The sequence below is a fragment of the Scleropages formosus genome, chromosome 6, assembly GCF_900964775.1.
Source record: "Scleropages formosus chromosome 6, fSclFor1.1, whole genome shotgun sequence".
NCBI lineage: Eukaryota > Metazoa > Chordata > Actinopteri > Osteoglossiformes > Osteoglossidae > Scleropages > Scleropages formosus.
Genome location: NC_041811.1, coordinates 3,114,134 through 3,132,392, shown reverse-complemented (window position 1 = coordinate 3,132,392; position 18,259 = coordinate 3,114,134). Strand labels below are relative to the sequence as shown.

The window sequence follows — 18,259 nt, the reverse complement described above, 5'->3', positions numbered from 1 at the left end:
GAGCCAGAACATCTCGGCTCAAAGTAGCCACTTGTACATGACTTCTGCAGCCCAAGACCAAATAGCCAGCATAAACTATTCTCTCACACAGTAACTTGAACGTCTTGTGGATTTCTCAGAGAACACAATTCTTCTTGTGCTGTCTATTTTTACTTATTGTAGGTTTTTTGCAACTTATCTTTTTTCAGTAACAGATGTACAGATTTCAGCAAAATCCTTCCTACATGAAAAAAATACACACAATTTGAACACTAGCATTAACAAATACACTATTAGCAGATGCAAAAAAATAAATAAATAAATAAAAATTAAGGGCAAGGCTAGATGTCAAGGCTCAAAGATAACAGCAGAGACAGGAAAGAGCAGTACAGGCAAAGGCTCCCCAGTGACGATCACAACAGCATGGAGTGAGGGTAAAGGTTAACAACTAAATTCAGTTCAGGAGACCAAGAAAACCTCAGTCAAGATGATAGATGGTTGCCCCTCTGAACAGGTTTGGGAAGAAGTCTCCTCCAGAGTAGGAGAAGAAGGAAGCACCCATTGAGGAAAAGGATTCAATGGTGGCTGTACACAAGGTAAAGATGCATTTATTAACAACTACAAGAGAATTGATTATCTGGTCCCATTCTCAGGATAAAAATTTTTGTTAAATTCCAGTTCCCAAAAGATGTTACTGATTTAGTCATCTGGTTTTCAACCTGTTGACTAGTTGGAGCTTGAGTTTTAGCAAAAGGTGTAGTCTGTTGGGTCATCAGGACTGGACATGAAAAACATTTCTGTGCAGAAATGTACTTAACTTTGCATAAATTGGGGAGGTAATTACTGATCAGAAAATATCTGGGCTGTAGTCACATGTAGCTTCCAATACCATCAACCATTATTTAATTTGTGTTGCTTAGTTGCATCTGATGAAATTGTTAATCTCATTTACTCAAAATGCATAGCAAATAATCACTTGGTGCAGAAAGTTAGAGATTAGAAGGGTCAATAAAGAATGTGATTTGTTAGAGAGATAGAAAGCTTGTTGGACTCTGTGTCCCTGTCATGGCGGTGGGACTCAGGAAGGTACAAGCGCAGATTGAGTTTTCCTTTTTATTGGAAAACAGGGAGCAGGCAAGAGAATGGTCAACGGACAGGCGAGGGTCTGGTGATCGGCAAACGTTGTTGAAAGGACAAGACAGGAATCAAGGTCGAGAAGGAAACAGGCAGAAAGTCGGTAATCCAAAGGGTGATGTAGTAAACATGGGTTAAGCAGGCCACACCAGTCACTCAATACTAAGGTTCCGCATTGAGGACCCATTGGTGTTGCCTTTTATCTGCTATCCCATTAGGGAGCAGCAGGTGTCGCCGATGTGCTGGCAGATGGGGTCGTGACAGTCCCAATGCTTCTGTGCTGTTGAACTTGGTGTCAGCCTTTGCAGGCACTAGTACAGTTAATGAGAGGCCTGGTATTCCACACCACTCTGATGGTGACTAAGTTAGCACCAGTAAAACAGAGGTACTTGTGGTGGGTAGTGGTGTTAAAATATTTTGAGTCCTGCTTGGGGTGCCGTGCGACGGACTGGCATCCTGTCCTGGGTGTGTCCCCTCCCCCTCTGGACTTGTGCCCTGTGTTGCCAGGTTAGGCTCCGGTTTTCTGCGACCCCACTTGGGACGAGCGATTTCAGCCAATGTGTGTGTATGTGAAGTAACTTGGGTGTTTTGTTGGACTGAAAGCTGTTATTTGTGTCTCATGTTTCTGTCTCAGTTAAGAAATATGGCTTAATTAAGGCTAATTTTTATGTAGGCAGCCATGCTGAGAAACTGGTTCATGCTTTTGTTTTGAGTAGTTTGCACTAGTCTAATACTCTGTTGTTAGGCCATCCATACCAGACTGTACCCAGGTTATAGTTAATACAGAATGCTGCTGCCAGAATAGTTACAAGACCTAGGAAGTACAACCATATAACACTGGTACTTAAATTGCTGCAATAAGTTAATGTGCACAGAACTCAATTTAAAACGAAAAAAGAAATGGAAAGAAATTCAGATCTTTGAGATACTTATATGAGGATTTCTCAGTCTTCCAAAATTGTGAGAACTACAGTTGCCAGCTCTGGGCTATCAAAAAGTGATTTTTTTTTCCCTGTCATTAATCACCATCTAAGCAGGACTTGGCAAAAGAAACAAAATTTTGCATTTGGCTGAAGTGCATACACTGTCACACCCACCGGAGGTGGTCTTACCGCAAGAAACTGCTCCTGACCACAATAAGCTCAATACAGATTTAGAAAACAATAGCATTAGCACTGTCTCCTGGAGCCATCACAGAGTTTCCATACAAATCTCGCTATGGACAGTGCTACGTCCATCGTCTTTGATTACTTTGTGTTTAAGTCCCACCTTGGCTTTATTCAGCATTTGTCCAAGGTCTGTGTCTTCTTGTTCGGTATTTTTTTTCCACACTCCCATGTCTTAATGCATCAGTGAAACTCTGCACATGGTTTATGGCAACAACAGAGCCTTAAGATACACAGTGCTGATTACATTATATCTTTGTTGAATGTTGAATTGGTACAGAATCACAAAAGAGAACCCAGATGGATACGTGCTCTTTCACTGTAGCTCTTGCAATGTCTCCGTTAGTGGAGCAGCACTAAAATCAATCCAGTGTGATTGTGTGTGACTGGTAGAGTATCTGTAGGGGGAAGAAAAAAAAAACCCAGTTGGAGGAGAATCCAACCACAAACAGGCAGGAAAAGAACTTGTTCTATTGCAAAAGAAGTACTCCCTTCAGCATCCCTACGGTTTTTCAATTATTGCATCTATTCTGGATTTCCATCTTGCAGACTTTCACTTGATAAAACTCAGCTTTTTGATCCAGGCCAACTACTGAATCAGCTTTTGATTAATCGAAATTCTCAAGTTGTTTCTATCAATTTATTTCACTCCTCCTCGGTTCAAGTTGTCGCGTGCGAACTGGCAGAACAAAACTGACGAGTTGCTGTAATGTCCGGACACGAACGTAAAAATATATGACCCCACGTGCAAAGCGCATTTATAAGTACACAGTGTAAACAGTAAAGTACAGGGTAAAGATAAAACAAAGAACACAGGACAAACAGTGCATTCTACTGAGATGAAAAGTGAACCACGAATCTGTCAGGGAGACTTGAATACGGGTATGACGAAATACCTGACTGGAGCTCTGAACCAGGAGCAGACAGGCTAGGCACTAAAACATAAACACTTATCAAACAAGACACAGGAAACAGGTGAGTGACTAAGGTTCCCTAGGAATTAACAATAGACCGCTGATTAAGGATTGGCAATCTTGCATCAGTTGTTTATTCCTTTTATACGTGAGTCTTCTCCGAATTATGCTTCCATCGTAGTGCTTAGATATGCTCATGCATTTGGTCAGATGACTTTTTCAAACTGTTTATTTGCGCAAGCAATGTTGTTCAGACGTGAAATGGACACGGATGTAAAGTACAATAACCTCAATAGCAGATTGTACAAAGTGCACAGTGCGAATTAAGAAACTAATAGCATGGGTGAAATGATGAGCACAGAACAACGCGACCACAGAGAGTTCTAACAGTATGTGAAATGAGTTTACGTGCACAAGACTGCACCGAGACGAGACATGGACTGAGGTGGAGTACAAGACCTGGACGGGAATGCTGGACTGGAGCAGAACTTGGGAAACTGGCCAGTGAATGCGCGTCGCTAGTCAGACCTTACAAAAAAGCAGTAAAGCGCCCATTAAGAATCCGCAAACCACCTACGTGACCTCAGCTCTTTTTTTAGGAATGGGAGCAGGTCAACAAATCAACTGGGGCTAAGTGTGCTGTTGTCCCAGGTGGTCGTCAAGACTTTTACCATTTGATGGGGAACCAATAAAACTAGAAGGAAAAACCTGAAGGAGAAACATTCTTTTTTTTTTTTTTTTTCCAGATGTGTCCATAGCATCCATCCTGGAATGTAGTCCTTGAGTTGACTGCTTTTTATTTGTTTCTTCTTTAGGTGCTTTACCATTCTAACAGTGTGTGATATTCCTTGTCTCTCTAGGAGCAATACATCAGAATAAAATCAGTTTTGACTGCAACACACATTATTGTGCTCAGAGACTTGAACCCAAAAGCTGTAACGAGTTTCTGCTCCTTCTCACTCTCCAGATGCTTCTGCTATTTCAGTCTTTTTTTTTGTCTCTGTTCAACTGGACCTGTGACATTCACAGTTTCATAGCTTGGAGGTGGGGATTGCAGAGCAGGGGGATGGACTGTGCTGTCGCATGTACGATTTGTGCTGACATGATGCTGAGATATGAGCAGCCATCTCACTTCAGTTCTCCCAGCCGCAGAACCTTCTTCTTTTCCATCCCCTGCTGTCCTTAGTAAGTATAGACTCACAGGGACTCGCTGCACAAAAAAGAGAAATTACATTTCTTGGCAATAAATGTTTTCTCTGGTAGTTTCACTTCTGCTTCACTTCAGATTGGTTTCCTCTGTTTCTTTCCATCGGTCCAGCCCACCTCCTCAGCCTTAGCCTGCCATCATTGCTGAGCTCAGGCTCTACCTTGCAGCCTGTAAGTGTCATGGTTACTTTAACTTTTGTGATATGTAATTTTTTTGAGATACGGGTAATGCTACAGCATTAGGGTCATACAGCAAAGCTAGTGCATTAACACTGATCATGATCATTCAGCTTCTTTTCGAATTGCAACAGTAGGATGTTTTTTTGGATCCAGCCCCTCAGTCTCAGAAAACTGTTATTCCGAGCAAATGCTTGACCAAAATATATCTGCTTGTTATGTGAGGTGTCATTCTTCGAGTACATAGTATTTTCTTTTTTTTCTCTCTCTTGCTGTAACTGAAGAAGAAAAAATAGAAGTAATTCCATGTTTTAGTTTTAATAAATGTATTGATTTAGTACTAATCCATTGAAAATTACTAAACTCTATAAAGGCACTAAAATCACTATGTAGGAAAGAGTCAGATAAATAAATTCAATTGGACTGTGTTTTGAAAATCATATGAATTTTGATGCTATCTAACAGGTTCCTGTTAAAAGTCTAAGACATTGATCAGAGTTCAGTTGATGGTCATGTCTCTCATAAACCACAACTCTAGCATTATGTTACCTGTGGAGGTTAGTGCTCCTACCTGTGTCCTTGGAGTTTGCAGTTTCAAGTTTCACCCCTTGCTGTAGTACCCCTGAGCAAAGTACATAACCCTAAAGTGCTCTAGTAAAAATTACCCTGCTGTATGAATAGGTATCTTATTGTAAAAACTCAGAAGCTTCAAATTAAAAATTACTTTGAAGAACATCAACTGAATAGATAAATATAATCTACTTAAAGGTTTAGCATCAGCCCTGAAGAACACACTGCTTGAACTATATATGCATACATTTTTCTTTCAATAATTTCTTTTACAAAGACATGATTCTTACAGACATAAAAATATGATGTAATAAGCCATACTTATTTATTCCATCCCCTGCTGTCCTTAGTAAGTATACAGTCACAGGGACTCACTGCATGAAAAAGAGAAATTACATTTCTTGGCAAATAAATATTTTCTCTGGTAGTTTCACTTCTGCTTTACTTCAGATCAGTATTAGAAAACCCATGAAATACTTTTAAAGTTTATTTTTTGAAGATTTCTACAATGTGAAGTTAAGTATAATTTTACATGAGCAGTTATATTCTGCAGATTTGGAAACACCAAAAGCTTCCAATACTACTGCAAGTGTGTAATGACTCTGTTTACGACTGACTCCTACAACACTGCAGTTCATTTACAGAATCAGCTTCTAATGTTGTCACAACTTTTTTATAGCTTTCACATGTTTTTCTGTTTCAGCATCAACATCACTACTTACAGCATGGACAAAGGTAGATATTATTGAAAATATTTTTCTTATGCCTGTTCATTTTGTGTTCAGTTCATTTTTGCTGCTGCATTTTGAATAGTTGTCTGATAGTGCTGACAGTAGTCAGTAATCCCTGACATTTTGGTAGGAAACTCTCCATGCAGTCATGGTAATCTGTAGCAAATGTTACTAGAAGCTGAAAGTGCAATTCATGCTGAAAAATTAATTCCATCAGCATACTTAATTTAATTGTTCAGCAGGTTGTGAAGTAATTAATCGATCTAAACAGACATTTCTCTGTTCTGCATGGCAGGACATAGGACAATGCTGTATGTAAGCTTGATAACTGGCAGTCTTCTGGTTATCCTGCTTGTCATTTGCTTCCTGTGCTGGCGACGAAGTACGTGGACCACCATGAGAATGCTATATCATAGGAGTATAACAACTGCATCACTTTTAATAACCATATGTGTTTTGCATTAGCTCTTTTCATGAATCTTCTTCCTCCTTTTCAGGACGTGTGCAAGATGTTAGTGAAAAGTAAGACTCCTGTCCTTCATACATATTTAATCATTATGAATGCATGTTCAAAGCCTTTGTCTGAATATCTTGTCTGTTCCTGCCTGCAGTATTAAGACACCCCAACATGACCCTCATAACAGTGAGGACACAATCATCTGTAAGTTTAGTGGTGCTAGCTAATTCATTCCGTAATATCAATATATATTAACGCAATGTAGCAATCTGCTAATGATAAATGTATTTGAACAGACAGCACCGTTATGAGTACCCCCAATAGGAAAAAGGAAAAGAAGCCGGCGGACCGCACCAAGCCAGCGAACCACACCAGGCCAAAGGTGGAAACAAGTTATTCAAATGGGCTCTGAATACAGTTCAGATTCTGCAGCACTAAAGTGCAGTTAAATAAGAATGCAACTTATGTGTAAATGTTTTTTTATGCTATATCTTTTCCCAGAATAACCCAGCTTCTGATGAAGTTTGTTATGCCGCAGTGAGACACAGAGATCACAGGGAAGAGTCGCACAGGATGCTTGGACAGAATTCGGAGTACGCCGCTATCATGTTTGATTAACATGTCCAGCCTGGAAGATGCAGGATATACACTGGAAGGATGTGGCACTGGTACCCAGTCTCTATATAGATGCCGGTGATCCTTTGCCTCTGTTTCCCATCCAGTTTTTGGATTGTAATACTGTTTTGATGAATGTGTGATCTCTTCTTCATGGCATTTGTGGTCTCCGTATTTATACACACAAATGGCCATTTCCAGCTTCTGGAAAGTTCTGAATGGATCTTCCATGTTTTTTTCAGGTGAGAGCTATTTGCACATTTCATTGTAAGAAAAAAAACCCATATTTATATTTTTATAGGTGTGATGGTGCAGGGCAGCTTTTCTCTGACTTTTATAGATTTAAAACCCAGAATACTGATGTTCAAATGGTGTTGGCTTTTGATTGAAATCAAGCTTGTCACAATTTCCAGCCACTTTCTAAAAATATGAACATGAGAATATAAATGCATTTACTATTGATAAGCCTTCTCTGTTTTTTCACATTGGCATATTTATTCATTTAGTAGATGCTTTTATTCAAAGTCACATGCATGTTAGATACATACATATACAGCAAAGAGCATAAAAATATGAAGTCATAAATATTATTAACATATTCTTGCAGAAAGAATGATCCAAGTGCTGCCTCAATCCACAGTAAAACCTAGAAAGGTTGACATGAACAGCACAAGTGATCAACCCAGCTAAACATTTTCATAATTAGCCAATATAATATGTATGTATAATATGAATAACTGTATTTTGTATCTGTTTCCTGTAATCTAGTTTAATTTAACACAGAAAAAAAAATTAAAATTTTAAGAAAATGTTCAGTTTTTTCCTAAGTTGAGAAAAACACAAGTTCCAATTAGAAGTCTTTCATTGTTTACACAACAAATTTGAATCTTAAATTCCATTAAGCTGTGTGTGTGAGGAGCGTTCTGAGGGAAAAAAGCATCACCGAATAATTTGGTTGTGTATTTTACACCGTTGTGTTGCTGCTGCAACATCTTATGCACTGTTGTTTCTCAGTAATCAGCAAGGCACAATGATGGGAAAGCGTAGGCATGGCAATGTTTGAGTATAAATTGCATTTGGCTGGCCTGTGGGACAGCACGATTCTGAAAGACATGACTTTTCATTTGTGCTTTCAAAATAACTTCTCCCTTCCTCCTTTCAGTTTGTGAAAGGCAACTCACTTAAGTCTCTGTTTCCTCCCCATCTTCTCCTTTGGTGGCCACTATCAGTGTGACACATAGAGATACAAGGTTCTCTCTCATGATAAGTTTTCATAGTTTAACACTTTTTTGTAAAATACATGAAATGTATGAAGCAGTTTTTTCACATTTCCAATGAAAATATTAACCCATTAGCACCTAATGGGCAGCTGGTAGTGTAGTGATTAGAGCTGTTGCGTTTGGCTCCAATGCCAAAGGTTGCAGGTTTGAATCTCACTTCTAACTGTAGGACCCTTGAGCAAGGTACTTACCCTAAATTGCTCCATTAAAAGTACTTGGTTGTATAAATGGGTAAACAACTCTCGGTAGATTAACATTGTACGTCTCTTTGGAAAAAGCATTAGCTCATAAATAAATGTAAATGTAGTGTCTTGTTCACTGGACAGTGTATTTCAATTGTTGTATGTGACCTTAGGATGAGGTGATGATAAAACCTTCCATTCAACAGTAAGATGACATGACTGTCATTTAGTGCTTGTATTCAGAGTGGCAGTTTTATGTTTTAATGTTTTAAGCTGTAAATTTTCTTCTCACTTCCTTCAACACATTTTTTAACAGTATTTAAAAAAATCTAATACTAAATTTATTTTCTTTTATTTTTGTTTCTTGATATTGTAACTTGGAATTAATGATTTTTTTTAAAAATTAATGGGGTGGAAGTTCTATTATAAAGGCTATGAATATGATACTGGGTAATGAAATGTGCTGTTTTCTGTGAAGTTTACAATGAATATTTCATTTCTGAAACACTTGTCCCATACGGGGTCGTGGGGAACCGGAGCCTACCCGGCAACTGAGGGCATAAGGCCGGAGGGGGAGGGGACACACCCAGGACAGGACGCCAGTCCATCACAGGGCACCCCCAGCGGGACTTGAACCCCAGACCCACCCGAGAGGAGGACCCAGTCCAACCCGCGGCGCCACCGCACCCCCTTACAATGAATCTCATTTTCAAATAAAAGGAGTCAAAAAACATTTAAAAAATTGATTTTTCAGGAGTATCTACATTACAGAAAAAAAAGGAAGATACAAAGGTAAACATTACTTTCATAGTTTTTATATAAGTTGTCATTATTAATCTCATTAAAAATATTGTCTGTATGCCCATCGTCTTGTACATAGGACAGTCATTTTTTTGATTGAAAACTTTAGTTCCCACGGAACTATTTGTACTATATACTGTATCTTCTAAATACATAAAAATGCCAAATAAATTGTAAGTGTAAGTCAAAAAGTGTCAGCAAGAATTTGTGTTTGACTAGATTTTTAATATTGCAGATACTTTTTCCACCTACCCTCGTAATAAAAAAAGGCATGAAAACAAAAGAAAAAAGCTATTTCCAGCAAACAGAAATGTTGAGAACTTTTAAAATAGATAAGCAGGAAATTTAAAAAAATAAGTGGATGGTGGAACAATATGGTAATTTTTAAATGCAGAAAACAGAAAGTGACATGAGAGGTAGTTGAGTGTGGCTAGAACATCTTTACCACACCTAATAACCGATGTTCGGTGTCTTTCAGGAAACTTGTGCTCAAACTAAGGCAGCAATGATGAGTATGCAAATGGAAAAAGGAAGTGAAAATGTGGTTATTGCAGCTCAGAGAGCAGCTATTGTGCAAAGACACATTCATAAACAGTGTGCAGCTAATTCTCTGTTGCCTACATGTCTCATTGATCTTGATATCTTACATGGTCCACATCCTGCCCTGGGAGAAGTAGTTTCAACTAACTGTCTGTGTCTGCCAAGCATGGTATCCATCTTCATTTGATGTCCCTTCAATGCAAACTGTGCATTGGTCTTATTCATGAGATCTGCCCTCCACCGTTGCACTGGAGTGAGTTTTGGGGTGAAAATCCAGCCTCTGTGACCAAGAGTATACCACATTGGAGTACTCATCTTCAGGACTGGAATCCAGCTTCCGGGTCTTAGGGCGTACCACTGCAGCATAGCATACCTCTGTCGCTGGGTGTTCCTCCTGCTATGGAGAAAAAGACCAACCCAATAAGCAAATTCAGCAGAAGAGTTTAAATGCAATGACTGCAAGCCAGAATGTCTCTGAGACTGGCCAGCAGTAAAGATGAGCTATAGCCATAACAATACTGTGCAGATGGTAATTTATTACATGACAGTATTCGTTTGGCACTTACCATGTGATTTTGTGAATGATCTATTGGAATCTGGGATATGATGGAATCTTAAAAAGCCAGATAAATTAGTGAAATAAGATTTCTATGAATATTTTAAGACATATTTTCAAAAATAAAGATTTTTGCCTGACAGCTGGATATTTGTCAGACTTACAAAGCTGAATTGTGTCAGTACCTTGGGGTTCAGTCCTAAATGAGTTTGGCAAAAGAAAAAAAAACAAGTTAACAAATACATAAAAGGATTTACCATATACATAAACTTAGTAAAGCTTACCTTTCAGTATTGTTGTTGTTATTTTCTGAAATGAAACACACAATCATAATATTCCCATCCAATCATGACCACTCAATCGTAACAACAGCAATAAAATGTATCATAATAAACGTGAACCGGAGTTAAGTTCTCAATTTGGTTTCTCTAAATATAGGATTATTTTTTAAAGACTTCATTAATATGAAACACTTCAATATTGCAGAAAACACTAGCTTTCATTGGCCGTAGTACTGAAACAGTTACACGCACACACTCTCTCTCTCTCTCTCTCTCTCTCTCTATATATATATATATATGTATATCTTCACACACCCACACACACACTGTCTGAACCGCTTTTTCCATTGAGGATTGCAGGGAGCCAGAGCCTAACCCGGCAACAAAGGGCATAATGCTGGAGGGGGAGGGAACACACCTAGGACAGGACACCAGTCTGTCACAAGGCACCCCAAGCAGCACTTGAATCCCAGACCCACTAGAGAGCAAGACCCAGTCCAATCCATTGTGCCATTGCACCCTGTGTGTGTGTGTGTGTGTGTGCTACATGCAGTGCTTGAAGATGCAGATTAGTCAGTATGGAAAAAAATACATAGACAACTGAGCATGAGATACCCCCAGCTGTTTACATATCTTCTTGATAATTGCATTTTACTTCCCCTTTCAGCTGAAGTTCCAGTGGTTACATGACTAAAAGCATAAAATGCAAGTGTTTTTACAGTACTTCTACTTCCACATAGTTTATTGTAATTGTGAATGACAACGTACTGTATTTTAAGTAGAGTATGATTAGGACTCCAGCCACCATCAGCAGCGACAATCCTGCAGTTAGTGACCAAAAGAGCAAACCTGTGAGGAATGTAAAGAATTAACCATTTTTGCATTTTGAGGATGCTGTAAGAATATCAGAATAATCATTGTACTGATAACCAGCAGGAAAACAGTATGATTATTATGATATTACATTATATTAACAAATATCTAATAATTTTCAATATTTATATGAGACTCAGAAATCGAATTCATGTTGTGAAGTTATAGTCAGAAAGTGACACAGATACCTCTGTGTGACTTGTTATTGTTATCATCACCTCCTACCGTAGGGTGTGTCACAGCTGGAGTAAGATTAAAAAAAACATGGCAAATCATATCAACTCATTAAGCTTTAATTGTTTAATACTGAGCACCCAAACAGCAGAAACATTAATGGTTTTGGATGAGAATTAGTAGTAAACATGAACTTCACAATAATAGAAAATATAATGTTTTACTTACTGGATGGTGGTTGTGTGTTTTTAACCTCCCATCCTGCAGGAGATGTAAAAGGGAACTGGACTGTAAATCTATTCACTGAGCTGACACTTTTATCCAAAGCAATGCTGAACTAATTATTCATTAATTTATACAGCTGGATAATTTTTACTGGAGCAATTTAAGGTTAGTACTTTGCTCAAGTGTACTATAGCAGCAGGTGAGATTCAAACCTGCAACCTTCTGATCCAAAGACAGCAGCTGTAACTATCACACTTTGAAACAACAAACAAATTTCACTCCTTTTATTCTACCAATAATGTCAATATGCAAAATACATACTTTTACTGCTTCACTATCACACACACACACACACACACACACATTTTCAGAACTGCTTGTCCCATACAGGGTCACGGGGAACCAGAGCCTACCCGGTAACACAGGGCATAAGGCCAGAGGGGGAGGGGACACACCCAGGACGGGACGCCAGTCCGTCACAAGGCACCCCAAGCAGGACTTGAACCCCAGACCCACCGGAGAGCAGGACTGTGGTCCAACCCACTGCGCCACCGCACCCCCACTGTGTATATATACAATTATATATAGTTAAATGACAAAATTATCCAAAATTTACTCCGCTGGTTAATTGTCTCTCATTTCATTACTTACCCGACACAATAACTTTGACTCTTTTACTGCGTGCTGAGGAGATCACTTCATTATTGTCCTTTTTTAGCTCAACAGCACAACTCAGTTCAATCTCTGTTACTTCACTCTGGTTAACTGATTTTGCCAGCATCTCTTTTCCAGTAAGAGACACCATACAGACTCTGGACCGGAAAATTTCTGTCCTTATTGGACTTTCACTCTGGCTGGTGTACAAATGACACCGAGTTCCTATTTGTGCCTCACATCGAACTCGTATAGACTCCTCTATAGCGATGTTGTCTTTCTCCGTTGTAATCCTTACTACAAATGGATCTGTGGAGAATAAATGCAATTGATATTTTGTCAAGAAAAAGTCATTATAGAAGTTTATGTACATTTTAACAGTTATGAAGACTGACCTGTCAATACCACCATCCTCTTCATCTCACTGCGCTGTGAGAGATGTATTCGTCCAGTTGAGTTCAATCCAACAGCACAACTTAAAAACACCTCTGTGTCAGACTCGAGAGAAAGCTTTTCCACAAGGTGTTCTCCAGGTATATGAAACTGACAAAGATTGTAATGTGTGTTATATTCCACTGTCTTGAAATGAACTATTCCAGGGTCTTTGTAGAAGTAACAAAAATCTCCATTCTGGGATTCACAGCGTATTGTCACATCATCTAATATGTTTATCTTTCCAGCTACTATAATTTTTGGGGCCATGTTTGGTCCCTTGTAATTTTCTGAAGAGAAATTGCATTGTGTTAGAGAGAATGGGCAATCCTCAAAAGGTTCTTGTATACAGACATATATATATATACATACACACACACACACACACACACATATATGTATGTATACAGTTAGTGTATGTGTGTGTTTAAAGGACAACATACCTGAATAAGTGCTGGTTACTTTAACCTGCAATAAGGCTGCAAAATATTAAAAAAAAACATTACTGTTATCATTCACTGAGATATATCATTTAAATCCATTTTATTTGTGAGCCACTGAGCTAAAATGTATAATAAAAGCAGTATTACTTACTTAATGTGAGAAGCAGTATGTAGAGAGTCATGGTTACGCTCTGTTTCACTGTAGTTAAGTGAATATGGACAATAGGGATTTTCCTCTCTTATACACAGGAAACTAGAGCACCGAAAAAAGGATGTTCATCACTGACCTTTCAGGTGTGCAAAATAGCACCATTTTAATTTGGCAATAGTTTAAAAAAGTATATTGCATTTTTTTCAAAACAAAATCTCTTTTTAGAAAATTCTGGAAAGTTTATGAAATGCGAAAACTGAAAGTATAGAATAAATGAATAATAGTAATTCGTCACTATTTCCGCATTTAAAAGTCATGTGTCTGTTTCTTTTTTTTTTATTTTTAATGAACCACAAGTTCAGCTTTAAGGTCAGCTGGACTCAGAGTAATTTAACCCTGCAACACAGACTTTGTTGAGGGTTTCTTTTATTTAGATTTTTTTTGTTTGTTGCTCTCAGAAGAAAAGGGAACAAATTCCTTTAAGTCAACAACTCTCAGATTTTCCAGACAATTGTATACCTCAACAAATATTCAATAAAATGATCAAAGAAATTTCAGATATTTAAAGTTTTATATTTAAATATCATTTGTTCTAAACACTCAGAGGCTGAGCTGCAGATGGAGCCAAGTGCTGATTTTAATGACAGAAGGACAAAACAAGATTGGTGTCATTTGGCAGAAACAGGTCAGGACCAAGGAAATTTTTGTGTGTACAGTCTGGATCAAGATCAGGTATGGGCAGGGTCAAAGTCTTTATGGAGAACTTGGGATCTGAATAAACTGTGGTCTTAGGACAAACAGGGTCGAAGCCAGGATCAGAATTCTCCGGAACAGAAAAAACATTGTTGAGGACAAAACTGGGTCAATACTTTTGTCTTGGAATGATAATCAGCACCAAGCACAGGTTTAGGAATATATGCTCTGGTGCAATTCTGCAGCTTCCCTGTAGTGGACCCCTTCTATTTCTACTTCATCTAAATATGTTTATGTGTGCTGGCCTCACCTCCGAGAGGTGCTTTTAGTAGGCCTGACATAATTAGGCTGTTTCATGTTTTAAAAATTAATTTTAACAGTGTTATATGAGATCTGTGACCAATTTTTGGAATATTTTCACGTGGAAAAGGGAGTACAGAATACTATAGATAAGAATTCTTAGCACTGCACCTTCAACCCCTCTACCCACATACTGTCAATCATTACAAATTATTATTATTATTTTTGCCTTATTCGGGGGGCGCAGTGTGTTGGACTGGGTCCTGCTCTCCGATGAGCCTGGAGTTTGAGTTCCGCTTGGGGTGCCTTGTGATGGACTGGTGTCCTGTCCTGGGTGTGTCCCCTCCCCCTCCAGCCTTATGTCCTGTGTTGCCGGGTTAGGCTCCGGCTCCCTGCGACCCTGTATGGGACAAGTGGTTCAGATGGTGTGTGTTTGTGTGTATGTGTGTGTGTGCGCGTGTGTGTGTGTGTGTGTGTGTGTGTGTGTGTGTAGACAATTTTTGTCATAAATAAATCCTACTGAAGATATACAAGGTTGTGCACTTCAGTGGGTGATTAATGTACATTCCACTTGAACCTAGAATCCACTGAATGACTCGCACCATGTTCACTCCCTGCTTACTGGAACACCACTTGACAAAAAGAGAGGTGGAGGGTTTGCTGGGAGTTTTTATGGCATATTTACATTTATTCACTTAGCAAATGCTTTTCTCCAAAGCCACTTACAACACATACTATGTAGTGTACTAGCCCACACACCTTATTCACCAAGGTGACTTACAGTACTAGATACACTACTTACAACAGGTCACTCATCCACACACCAGTGAAACACACTTTCTCTGTGATACTCACACACTAAGGGGGACCTGAACAGCATGTCTTTGGACTGTGGGAGGAAACCAGAGCACCCAGAGAAAACCCACACAGACACAAGGAGAACATGCAAACTCCACACAGACTGAGCAGGGATTGAGCCCATGTTCACAAACACCACCTAGGCGCTGTGAGGCAGCAGCACTACTCAGTGTGCCACCATGCCACCCACGCTACGATTCACAGCTGGGTGTGCCCAAGTGTTTGCTTTAATACTTCAATACAATGTTTTGTTTATACAAAAGTCTGATTTGGTAAAGATAAGCGAAAATATCTAAAGTTGTACTGATTCTTAATTAAGCATTTATTTGTCATTGCTCATTATTAAGTGTTAACATTCAATTAACTGATTTGTGGCTTTTTTGTCTTCTAAACTTCTTTTATTCCCCAACACCAAAGGTTCACGGCAAACTGAGGATTTACAAACATGCAGGACCAAAACCATGACTCTTTCAAGTAGTGTCTCTCATACAGTACCATCCTCTAGTGGTGCAGTAAGTTTATGACACCTATTGGCACTGTAGGCTGTTCTTCATCAAGTTTCTTTCCTGGCTCTCTGACAACAAGACCTCTCTTTATTAGTATAACTGTGCTAATAAACCACATTTCTAACATGACATTAATCCTGTAGATCACTGATGATCATTTTAAACTGGACCGGCCTTTGGAGGAGAGGTACTTTATCCCTTCGTGTCCTTTGGCACTTTTGGCAAACCAGTTTTAAATTACTATTAGTAGTTTCTACTAATGTCACAAGTGGTATTTTTTTCACTCTTTGAGAAAGGATGGGATATACATACACACATTGACTGGCATCACTTGTCAAAAGTGAGGTCGCGGAGAACAGGAGCCTAACCCAGCAGCGCAGGGTGCAGGGGGAGAGGACACATCCAGGGCATGATGCCAGTCTGCCGGAGGGCACCCCAAGTGGGACCTGAACCCCAGATCCAGCAGAAAGTAGACACAGGCCAAACCCCCTCCTTGATATAGAAAGGCAAATTTAAATGAATAGGTACGGAAAACAGAAATATATATATATATATATTTATTAGCCAACTAAAATTACAAAAATTTAAAAAGAAAAAACTGAAGAACAAAAAAACAACACACAGACTGTCTGAAACCGCTTATCCCAAGTGAGGTCATGGCAAACCGGAGCGTAACGCAGCAACACAGAGTGCAAGGCTGGAAGAAGAGGTGACACCCCCCGGACAGGACGCCAGTCCGCCGCAAGGCACCCCAAGCGGGACTCGAATCCCAAACCCACCACACAACAGGACCTGGCCAAGTCTGCTGCACCACCACAGCCCCTTACAACAAACAATATTTTCCCTAATATTCTAGAACCTACCACATACAATACTGTAAATAAATATGTCAAAAATGGAAATACAGTAAAGGAATTTTGTATTAGATTAATCAAATCGTAATGTATATAATATAAAGAAATACTGATATATAGTGGTATAGCTCATGCCATCTTCAGAAGCTGTTCGATGACTCCTCCATCATGACGTGCATCAAAAAGGATTCAGGATAAAGATTGAATCAGAGTATAGGAAATTGGTGAAGGACTTTTTAATGTTGTATGGGGAGAACCATCTGCACCTCAACATCGGCATGACAAACGAGTTGATGGTGGACCATGGTGGAGACCAGTCACCATAAATGAGGAGAAGGTGGAGGTGGTGTACCTGGGGGTACACTTAAACAACAAACTGGACTGGACTGGTCAGACAACACAGTAGCGCTGTACAAAAAAAATTCAGAGCAGACTACTTTTTTAAGAGGCTCAAGTTCTTTGATGTGTGTAGCAAGCTGCTGGAGATGTTCTACCAGTCTACTAGCATATCAGTAAAGTATCTATCTATCTATCTATCTATCATCAAAATTATTAAAATAATGCAGACAATATACTAATATAGCCATAAACACAATTGCGAAAGATACGTTTCGATTCTGATTATTAGCTATGGGTTTGGCAACATGGCTGAAAACGTCTCACAGTAAAAAAATGATTTGTAGAATGCAGCCATAAAAACTGTGTTTTGTGTTATTTTGAAGCATCTCTTTTAATCATTAATCATCATCTTTTAATCACTGTTTAAACTAATGGCAACACAAAAGTTCGAACTTTTTCATTGGTTTCTGTTCAAATGTTAATTGATAAATTTTATTCCTGAAATGCTTGTTCTCAGACTTATGGTCACGTTAAAGGAAAACGCAGTAGGCCCAATGACATTTGGACTGCATAGCTATATAACAGTTCTGATCAAACCTCCTGTGTTATAGGATATAGACATTTATATTGTTTTTAGAGTACAATGTTGTGTTTGTGTGTGTGTGTGTGTGTGTGTGTGTGTGTGTGTGTGTGTATGAGCGCTCTATAAAAATAAATTGAATTGAATTGAATTGAATTGAATTGAATTGAATTGAATTGAGGGGGGCATGGTGGCGCAGTGGGTTGGACCAGATCCTGCTTTCCGGTGGGTCTGGGGTTCGAGTCCCGCTTGGGGTGCCTTGCGGCGGACTGGCGTCCTGTCCTGGGTGTGCCCCCTCCTGCCTTATGCCCTGTGTTGCCGGGGAGGCTCCAGTTCCCCACAACCCCGTATGGGATGAGCGGTTCTGAAAATGTTTGTGTGTGTGAATTGAATTGAATCATCAATATTTGGATAAAGTTTCATGCAGCTACTTGTGCAATGTACATTGGTTCATATGGTGGAAAGTAACAACTAACTGTACTTAAGAATCACGAGAAAAGTGTCTGCTAAATGAATGATCCGACCACTGTTCACAGCTGCTTGTCCTGAGCAGGGGCGCGGTGAGCTGGAGCCTACTCAGCAACACAG

The 18,259-nt window shown here is 39.2% G+C and overlaps 1 long non-coding RNA gene across 1 annotated transcript; it reads right to left on the bottom strand.

Moving 5' to 3' along the window:
* Nucleotides 1-12,682: 12,682 nt before the first annotated feature.
* On the bottom strand, nt 12,683-13,590 carry LOC114910675 (uncharacterized). Its single transcript, XR_003797743.1, has 4 exons — nt 13,542-13,590; nt 13,391-13,426; nt 12,911-13,237; nt 12,683-12,824 (listed from the first exon to the last, which is right to left on the bottom strand). It is a non-coding gene; the product is annotated as an uncharacterized LOC114910675 (long non-coding RNA).
* Between the last annotated feature and the right edge of the window lie 4,669 nt (nt 13,591-18,259).